This window comes from Brachyhypopomus gauderio, unplaced genomic scaffold (genome assembly GCF_052324685.1).
Source record: "Brachyhypopomus gauderio isolate BG-103 unplaced genomic scaffold, BGAUD_0.2 sc64, whole genome shotgun sequence".
NCBI lineage: Eukaryota > Metazoa > Chordata > Actinopteri > Gymnotiformes > Hypopomidae > Brachyhypopomus > Brachyhypopomus gauderio.
The window spans coordinates 718424-725923 of NW_027506885.1; the positions used below are offsets into that span (position 1 = coordinate 718424).

The following is a 7500-nucleotide window of genomic DNA, read 5'->3' on the forward strand; positions in this document are numbered from 1 at the left end:
TCTCTCTCACACACACACACACACACACACACACACACACATTGTGGGCCAAGACAGATAGGTATGATACATTGGCAAAAATGTCCAAATTACGATATTGGGTCTGATAGTTTTTGGAGTTGATGGGCAGAATGTGCAGAGAAAGTGGGAGATTCATCCGTACCAGGACCAGCTGAGCTAGCCGTGACAGGGGACCGGGAGGAAGACTGAGACAACACGCAGAAGCCTCGCCACTGACGCAATGAACGCACAAGAAAAACCACAATTATCTAATGACGATTTCATTCAAGAAAATTGTTTGAAAGTTGAAAATGTTTAGAAATTGGATAAATATAACATCCATGAGCAAAAAGGGAAATAATTATTATTGTGATGAAAAAAAGACACTTGGCAACTAGATAAAAATGATTTTCAAATGCTATTGTTTTTGTTTGTTTTTGTCTACAATGGTTTTGATCAGGAATGTGGTTTCATGTGTGTGTGGGTGTGTGTGTGTGCGTGCGTGTGTGTGTATTGTGTAATTTTGCGTTACTGTATGCTATACTGTATTTGAATTAGTACAGGATTCCTGTATGTGTAGGCGTGCACATAGTTGTATATGTAAATTGTATTAGTATATATGTGGGTATTAGTATATTACTGTGGCTGACTGAAGAGTATGAAAGCTTCTACCTAGAGTGTGTGTGTGTGTGTGTGTGTGTGTGTGTGTGTGTGTGTGTGTGTGTGTGTGTGTGTGTGTGTGTGTGTGTGTATTGCCACCGCTATGACAGGCATCTGTCTCCTGTGCCCTGCAGCCTGGCTGGTTTTAATTAGGAGAAGCCAGAGAGCCCGAGGGCAGACAGAGGCTAGCTATAATCACATACACACACACACACACACACACACACACACACACACACACACACACACACACACACACACACACACACACACACACACACACACACACACACACACACAGGTTAGACTCCCCCTCATACACACACCTCCATCTTAAAGTCACCCACCAAAAATGGCCCAAATCACCTTAGAAGACACATCTCAAGACTCGGAAAAAAGTACTTAAACCTGAAACACACAGACTCACACACACACCTGCACACACAAGTGCTACACACACAAACACACACATTCTACACAATTAATAATAAGACATGACTATATTATAAACAACAGGACTTAACCGGACTTTACAGGACTTGGTTAATAATCTCATCATTAATGCACACACAAGGAGAGATATTCTCAAATACTCTTGAGTCTGAGGCTGTGTGTATGTGTGTGTGTGTGTACATTTACCATTTATATTGCTATTATATTTTATTGCTATTGTATTGCCAAGTACAGTAAGTCATGCTTGTTGGTCCTGTTACAAAAACACCTTGAGTCAAAATATCTGGTAGCACTAGGGTTATTTAGCTATGAATTCAATGTAGGGTCCCACAGTATAGTAAAATATAATCCATAGTGTGTGTGAATTAATGAATTTTTGTGGCACACACTTGTCTTTTGAGCCGTTAAAGTGTAACGAAATAAAGGAGTATATTACCTTTCAGCCACCAGACTGCATAAGTGTTTGTGTGATGAAGTACATACATTCATAAGACCATGTGGAGGTAGAAAAGTAGGCTATGTGTGTGTGTGTGTGTATGTGTGCGTGCGTGCGCTTGCTTGTATGTCTGTGTGCACATTTGTGTATGTGTTTGTGTGCACGTGCATTTGTGTGTGTGCGCGCGTGTTTGTATGTGTGTGTGCGTGCGTTTGTATGTGTGTGTGCGTGTTTGTGTGTGTGTATGTGCGTATGTGTGTGCGTTTGTATGTGTGTGTGTATGTGTATGTGCGTTTGTATGTGTGTGTGTGTGTGTGTGTGTGTGTGTGTGTGTGTGTGTGTGTGTGTGTGTGCGCGCACACACTTTTGCTTTGTCCTTGGACAAGTTTTTCCCACCCTGCTAACCTGGGAGTGGTGGGTGGGTTTGTCTGCACCGGGCACAGATGACATTCTTTTTCCCTCCTCGTCCTTCTGTGTGTAAGAGCCACTCAGCCACAGCTCCACTCCATGAGCACGCGCTACACACTCTGTATTCACCGCTTAGTCTCTCCTTTCTCATATTCATATCTTTCTCGCTTTTTCTAATAGAACGTGTGTATAAGAATATAAAAGTCACAAGGAAAAAAAGGCTTCATATTTTTTAGATGAACACTCTCTCTTTCAGTATGAAGGGTGTGTGTGCATTTGTGTGTGTGTGTGTGTGTGTTATCACAGGAACTGAGTGTGATTACAAACAGGTACTGCAGAGTCCAACGCTTACTCAGCCTGGACCTCCTGAGTGAGAACACACACACACACACACACACACACACACACACACACACACACACACACACACCCACACACAGAGAGAGAGAGAGAGAGAGAGAGAGAGAGAAGGACAGAGATATTTAGAGAGAGAGAGGGAGAGGGGGGGGAGCTACACAGTATCACAGTATCTAGTTTATATGCATTTAACAGTTTTGGAGAATTAGTTATCACTTTTAGCTGAGCAATATTTAATTACACAACAGCTAATTTGTCATTTGAACAGAGGTCATCACTGAGTCTTGCTAAATTCAACATTATAAACAAATTTAGAGGGATAAATTATCCATAAAAAATACAAGACATGTCAATCCATGTCTCATCACTTCCCATGGTAGCATGTGAGTGGTGAGACCTTGTGTCTAATATAAGCCAAGAGCAGAGAGTCCACCAACTAATGAAGACTTACCTGCTGAGGCCGGGGTTTCTATGACAACTGACTGTACATTCCAGCGTGTTTCGGTGTGTGTGCGTGTTGTGTGCGTCTCAGCGTGTGTGACAGTCCTGTGCCTGTTTGCCTGCCCTGAGAGCGTTTAGTGGGCTCTCTGTGTATTTACACAAACGTGAAACTTGAGCTTCGTAAAATCTCACCATCGACAAAACAACACAAGTGCCAGGCCTGAGGTTGCGGCTAAGTGAACTCTTCCCCTGGGAAACGAGGCTGACAGTTTTTAGTTCCACATCCAAAGCAGGCATGTAAAAAAAAAAATGTATATGTCAGACATGTTTGATATGTGGATTGTAATCCATCAATCTGTGGAATACAGATGTGGAACTTTGGCCATGAATTTCTGAACAAAAAATGATTTATTTGTAGCATCTTGCTGTGTGGTTACTTATTAATTTTTATGTTACTTTGCTTTTGTTTAGAAAGTCAATATTATATACTCTAAACTCCATAAGACCCAAAGTCTTCCAAAGATATTACAGATAGAGAGGTAAACTCTAAAGTTGGATAACTTGGTGATTTAATAATTTGCTTATTGTGCACAGACACACACACACACACACACACACACATGCAAGCGTGCATGCACGGACAAGCACACACACACACACACACACACACACACACACACACACACAGATACGATACATCTGTTTTCCCGCACAACAAACACTTAACAGGAGTTTATACTGGCGTGAGACATAAAGCATACATCTGACAGAAGGTCGGCTGAGTGCTTCTAAATCATCCATAAATTGCATAACTAGGTGGATTCCTGATGTCATTTAGGAAATCCTGTGCATGTGCTAGCAGACTTTTATAGCTAGGGGGATTGATTTAAAGACACACCGCACTGCTAAACGCAGAGAAGGCGAGAATGGCAGAAATTCAGTCCTTTCGTCTGCTTTAGATAATAGATGAAACACTCATTTCTGTGTCACAGTGGTTTACGTGTGAAGCAAGAACTCTGTACCGTCCAGGATCTCAGATTGCTGCAGAATATCACACAGAATCTTCTCGAGGAGACCTTTGCTGAAGTTGTCCAGCACAGTCGCAGGGTTTATAGGCCTCTGGAAATGACAAAAAAAAACGCTGCCTATAGTCCTTTCACTTTTTTCTTTCTTTCTTTGAATTTTTTTGCGGTCTCCAAGTCTCCACATTTCATTCAAAGTGACCTTGAAACATGTATATGTCTAATCTAATGATCACCGCTGAGCATGAAAGCCGGTTGGCACCGTGCCTGGGTGTGCTGCCGTAACCACGGTGTTAAATATAGTAGGATACAGCAGATACAAGCCACGCAAGTCACGTGACCTTTTGGACAGCACTTGATCACCTTTCAACGCGAATCTTTCCACAAGACAATTTTGACTGAGTAGGCAATAAAATTTGAGAACAGCAGAAAGGAGTATTTCAACGCCAACAGGAAGTTTGGTGGCTGGTTTGCGGGGGGCGTGGGGGGGCTGGTGGGTGCACAGACTTGGCCTGGTTCAGCAGCGATGTCTCCGTGTCCTGTCCTCTGCAGAAGACCCTGAGCCGCAGCCATGTAGCAGTGTGGTCTCCATCTGACCCACATGAGAGCTAGTCAGAGTCTGTTTGACGAGTTCACAGACGCAAAGATCTGTGTCAGTTCAGTGCCAGATAAACACATTTATTGTCTTAAGTTTTAGTACATTTCATTCAGTGTTTCGTTTCATTTTCTTTACTGTGGTTTATTCCTTTAGAGTTTCTCTTCAAAGTACAACAGGACTAGAAATTCTCTAAATATTCTTAAACAGGAGATATAACATCTAATTAATAAAACAACATTCGTTATGTCCACCACTACGCGAACTGCTTTTAAACAACCTCACCACCGTGTTCTCAGTGCATATGAAACCAGCTCAATGACTCTAACACTAAATCCTGACCAGGATTACACAGCCCGTCCTTATGCTGTGTAAACAGTGAAAACACGTCTACATTCTCTACATTCGCCTGCTCCCTGATGTTCCCAAAGCCTAGTGCTGTCTACACACACAACACAGCGTCTGCACAACTTCTTGTTTTTCTTTTTTCTCCCTTTCTCTTTTCTTCAGTCTCTCTCTCTCTCTTTCTCTCTCTCCTCAAACTAGACCTGCTGTTGTCTGCTCCTCGGTCCCTGCAAATCTGCTATAAGAAAACTAAAAATTCATTGAGACTGACCCCAAATCAGAGGTTGTCTGCACCGCGGTCTTATTACACACCGTGCCTAACTTGTGTTGTGGAGGAGGATGGGGTATTATTATCTCTATGCTACCCACCCAGCTATAAAAACTAGCTGCAGCATCTCGACATCACAGTGCCCTGCTCCACTCCCTCTCTCTCTCTCTCTCTCTCTCTCTCTCCCCTCCCTCTCTCTCTTCCACTGCTGCTATACTGATGGTCCACCTCTTCTCTCTCACACTCTCCTCCTTCCTGCTGGCTAACCCACTTGCTCTCTCTTTATCACGCACGGGTGTGTGTGAGCGTGTGTGTGTGTGTGTGTGTGTGCGCAGGCGCGCCGGCGTGTGTGTGAGTGCGTATATGTCCGCGCGGGTTTGAGAGGGAGAGTGAGGGAGCTGCTGTTTCTGCCACCGCTGGACGCTCACGCCGGGGCTTTTATTTTGTGAATGAAGGGAGGAGAGGTGAATGAGTGAGGCACACTGAGGGGGACAGAGGGAGATGAGACACACGCAGAGAGAGTGAACCCCAGTGAGACCACCGGCACCCCGTAGGACAGCGAGGACACACTTACACTCCGAAGGAACACAGGGGTGAGTGGGTCTGGAATTAATGTGTTTTCGTAAAAGCTGTGTATACGCGTGGATGAGTGGGAGCCCACCATGTGTGAATGTACGTGATTTAGAATATATGTGTTAAGATAGAGCAACTGTTCAACTTATGTGTGTGCCTATGATAACATTATATACGTATGGCTTGCAGAAACTGTACTTTCTGTGTGTGTGTGTGTGTGTGTGTGTGTGTGCGTGTGTTCATTGCTTTGTGGATATGCCTCAGGTGTAGGCATAGTGACAGCAACACAGCAATACACATGGTAATTTGATGACTCATGTAATTATTTGGGTTGTAACCTGCTGTAGACGCCATCTACAGAAATTAGCGTGTGAAGCTTTGGCACTGCTGTAAAATGCCTGGAACATGTGACCTGTGCCATCAGAAATGATTGACCAAGTACAGTTTGTGTAGGTGTCACTCCGACATTGTGTCAACGTTCGGATTAACGCAGTTTACATTAAGTGTTTAACCCTCAGAGGTTCCAAAGTCTTTTAGTATGACAACATCACAATAATTATTGTTTTTTTTTATTATTATTTTATTCACCCTACTGACTAATTGACTCCTGATACTATAATTAAAAAAATCGAAACAAAACAACAAAAAAATAATTGACTAATTACAGTTTTTTTCTACAAATCTGGCTAACCAAGTTTGCAATTTCCATTATTTTATCTTCTACGTTTCTTTCGACAAGCTAAAAACACAAGTTTAGGAGTCTTTGAGGTCAGGAGGGAAGGTCAGAGGGCAGAGGGCACCGCGTTGTCGGGCTGTACGCTAAAATGAGCTAGACAGCAAACAACAGGTGTAAATGAGTGTTTGTGCAGCGGTGGGTGACGATGATGATGATGGTGCGGGTGAAGTCCTGCTCCACGGTCCTGATGAAGATGCAGCTTCAGACAGACGCTAGGCAGCCTGCGGATGACACACTCACTAGTCCCCTTAATGACGGCTGGCTGTGAAAATACTGCCCTGCGCCTTGTGATACAAGGAGAGTTTCTGATAGCATCTTGGCCACCTGAAAACTGTGATGAAATCAAAAATATGAAACTGGACTGCGTTCTTAGTAGTAAGTAAAGAAACGAAATTCTATATTTTATATATATATATATATATATATATATAAGAATAAATTACATCTGTGTTGTTATTATACGAGTACACTCTTATTAGAAATTGAAGACACTCGCTGTTTTTTAAATTCATAAAACACTGCATTAGGTGTTAAAATAGGCAGATAATGCCGGATGTGTGTGAGTCAATCTGAAGCCCTTACAGAGCACAAAAGTCAGAAAAACTAGACAATACAAACTCAAATCATCGTCGTTTGTTATGTCGTTGTTACATCTGCCCGAGTCTCGGTGGTTCTCAAACGCTCAAACTGTCACCAAACTAACTAATTAACAAAGAACAAAGCCAAAATCATCGAGCATTTCATCTAAACAAAATTTACATATTCTGATGTTACACTGGAGTGTGAGGAACATGGTACCGTATCTGCTGTGCCAGTGATCTTACGCTTACCAGCTCGCCTGAACTGGAACTTTTCACTTTGAGTGTATTTCTAATACATTCCTCTAAATGCTACGGCAACAGTTCCCTAAACAAGGCTGGGTGAAATTCACCCCCTGTTATCGGACCTGGGAAGAGCTTCTCATTACCCGTGTCACACCTGTCATTATTGCAGCGCGTCCGTCTCCTTGGCCTGAGAGCCACATCACCAAAACGGAAGATCCGAATTCAGAGCCATCTGTTCAATTATTGCAGAGCCATTGCTAAGACGCAGGCGAGCACTAGTGTGTGTAAACAGGCTAAGTAAGTGTGGATGCTAACGGCGAGGAGAACGGACCTGCAGGTCACCCTCCAGCTCAGCCTTTGGAACAACCCTCAAATGATCTCC

At 43.1% G+C, this 7500-nt stretch overlaps 1 protein-coding gene across 2 annotated transcripts in view; it reads left to right on the forward strand.

Annotated features, from left to right (window-relative positions):
- Positions 1–7500, forward strand: part of zbtb7c (zinc finger and BTB domain containing 7C) — a 21532-nt gene that overhangs the window by 5308 nt on the left and 8724 nt on the right. Inside the window, exon 2 of one of the 2 annotated variants that reach the window (XM_076988854.1) lies at positions 5441–5578. The exons of the other annotated variant lie outside the window; for it this stretch is intronic. The gene's annotated coding sequence lies outside the window, so the exon portion shown is untranslated. The remainder of the gene's footprint in view (positions 1–5440; positions 5579–7500) is intronic. 2 annotated transcript variants of the gene reach the window in all.